This window comes from Triticum aestivum, chromosome 6B (assembly GCF_018294505.1).
Source record: "Triticum aestivum cultivar Chinese Spring chromosome 6B, IWGSC CS RefSeq v2.1, whole genome shotgun sequence".
In the NCBI taxonomy this organism is placed as follows: Eukaryota; Viridiplantae; Streptophyta; class Magnoliopsida; order Poales; family Poaceae; genus Triticum; species Triticum aestivum.
This window is the reverse complement of record NC_057810.1, coordinates 658481174-658484480: the sequence shown is the minus strand read 5'-3', so window position 1 is coordinate 658484480 and position 3307 is coordinate 658481174.

The following is a 3307-nucleotide window of genomic DNA, read 5'->3' as shown; positions in this document are numbered from 1 at the left end:
GGTACGGTAAGTAAACAGACTCCAAAACAGTTCTAATAGCATTTTTTCTCCGTTTTGGAATATTTAAGAAAATAGGAAAATAAGAAGTAGTCCGGGAAGGACATGAGGCTTCCACGAGGGTGGAGGGCGTGCCCTACCCCCTGGGCATGCGCCCTGCCTCGTGGGCACCTCGTGTACTCTTCGGACTCCGTTTTCTTGCATGATACTTCTTTTGGTCGGTAAAAATTCATTATGTAATCTCCCGAAGGTTTTGACCACTGTATCACGCAAAAATCTTCCGTCTTTGTTTCGAGCTGTTTTTCTGACACATCTAGAGCACCATGACGCCTCCCTCCTCCAACAATGAAGACAAGGAAGCTTGTCTATTGAAGATAGAGCTAAAGAGAGAAGAACCAGGGGAGATCAACAAAGATGAAGGGATCAAGAAGGCCATGGAGGATCAAGCTCCAGCGGCAACAGAAGAGAACATCCCTCAACCTCTTCCTAACCTCTTTACCCCAACTAAGATTGAAGCTTTCAAGATGATTGAGTTAGCTCGCATACAAAACAAGTATCTCACACAGGAAAATATTTTGTTGAAGGATCATATCGTCGCACTTAAGGGCATTATCCGCAAATTGGAAGAGCTCCTATGCTCGATGTGCGACTATCCACCATCATCACCACCTTCTTCACTAGCAAAGGAGACATAATCACATGGGTATGGGCACTCCCCTTGGCAACTGCCAAGCTTGGGGGAGTCGCCCCGGTATCGTATCACCATCACACTCCTATCTTTACCATTTTACTTAGTTCGATCCTTTTGGTAATATCTTGATCTAGTAGAATAAAGTTTTGGTATGAATTAGTTTTGAGTTTTTGCTTTGTGATCCCTCTATGTAATCGAGTCTGTGAGCTATTTATAATAAAGATTAGTGTTCAGTCAAGGGCTTTGCTATCTTGCTATGATCTTAAGTGCATAAAATTATAAAAGAAATAAAAGAGATCATATTGATCTTGTGGAAAGTAATGACTTCACATATAAAGAGTATGATGATTGAAAGTTGTTGAGAGTTGACAAACATAGTTTTGGTCATCGCTGCAATTAATAAGAAGTAATAAAGAAAGAGAGGTTTTCACATATAAATATACTATCTTGGACATATTTTATGATTGTGATCACTCATTAAAGTATGACATGCTAAAGAGTTGATGTTGGACAAGGAAGACAACATAATGGGTTATGTTTTCTCACATCTCAGTTAAAGTATATCACTGTTCAAGATATCTTCCGATATTCCGATAAATCGGCCGATTTATCGCTTACCTTTGTCTGAACGATAAGATAAATCGATCGATAAATTAGTCGATATGGTGATAAATCGGCCGATATGCCGATAAACTGGCCGATTTAAACCTTATCATGGGTCGACCGATAAGTTCCCGATAAGCGATATCCCCAACATTGAAGTATATTGTCATGGATCATTAAAACATGTTAAGCTTGTCTTTCCCCCTCATGCTAGCAAAATTCATTGCACCAAGTAGAGATACTACTTGTGCTTCCAAATATCCTTAAACCCAGTTTTGCCATGAGATTCCACCATATCTACCTATGGATTGAGTAAGATCCTTCAAGTAAGTTGTCATGTTGCTCTCTAAATATGTATGACTTATTAGTGTGGAGAAAATAAACTTTATATGATCTTGTGATATGGAAGTAATAAAAGCGACGGACTGCATAATAAAGGTTCATATCACAAGTGGCAATATAAAGTGACGCTCTCTTGCATTAAGACTTCGTGCATCCAACCAAAAACCACATGACAACCTCTGCTTCCCTCTGCGAAGGGCTTATCTTTTACATTATGCAAGAGTCAAGGTGATCTTCACCTTTCCCTTTTTATTTTATCCTTTGGCAAGCACCTCGTGTTGGACAGATACTGATATATATATCCAATTGGATGTAAGTTAGCATGAACTATTATTGTTGACATTACCCCTGAGGTAAAAGGTTGGGAGGCAACACTAGAAGCCCCTATCTTTCTCTATGTCCGATTAAAACTCCATAACCATAAGTATTGCGTGAGTGTTAGCAATTGTGAAAGACTAAATGATAGTTGAGTATGTGGACTTGTTAAAAAGCTCTTATATTGACTATTTCCGATGTTATGATAAATTGCAATTGCTTCAATGATCGAGATCATAGTTTGTTGGTTCTCAATGAAGTTTCTGATTCATACTTGATATTGTGAATAGATTGTTACTTGAGCATAAGAAATCATATGACAATATATATATATATATATATATATATATGTTGCGGTTATAAGAATGATCATGATGCCCTCATGTACGTATTTTATTTTTATCGACACCTTTATCTCTAAACATGTGGACATATTTTTCGATATCGGCTTCCGCTTGAGGACAAGTGAGGTCTAAGCTTGGGGGAGTTGATACGTCCATTTTGCATCATGCTTTTATATTGATATTTATTGCATTATGGGCTGCTATTACACATTATGTCACAATACTTATGGCTATTCTCTCATATTTTACAAGGTTTACATAAAGAGGGAGAATGTCGGCAGCTGGGATTCTAGGCTGGAAAAGCAGAAAATATTGGAGACCTATTCTGCACAGCTCCAAAAGTCCTGAAACTCCACGAAAGTCATTTTTGGAATTAATGATAAATATTTAGTGGAAGAAATACCTGAGGGGGGCCACCCATCTTCCACGAGGGTGGGGGCGCGCCCTACCCCCTGGGCGCGCCCCCTGCCTCGTGGGCCACCTGGTAGCCCTCTGGTGCCCATCTTCTGCTATATGAAGTCTTTTACCTTAAAAAATTCATAAGCAAGCATACGGGATGAAACTCCGCCGCCACGAGGCGGAACCTTGGCAGAACCAATCTAAGGCTCCGGCGGAGCTGTTCTGCCGGGAAAACTTCCCTCCGGGAGGGGGAAATCGTCACCATCGTCATCACCAACGATCCTCTCATCGAGAGGGGGTCAATATCCATCAACATCTTCAACAGCACCATCTCCTCTCAAACCCTACACTACAAAAAAATACACTTATGTCATGATACGTGTTTGTCATAGTAGGTCGCATTTTTTGTCATGCATGTACATCCATGACGATTTTAAGACAGAATCAAGAGAGTCATACGTTTGCTGTCGTAGAAGTGTTCCATAACATTACCAAAATTATCATCACGGAAGTGTCCACTTCCATGACAATAAATCATGCGTCATAGAAGTGCTTTCGTCAAGGGTGACCGACATGTGGCATCCACCATAATGGAACGTTGTTAAGCTATCGGGTC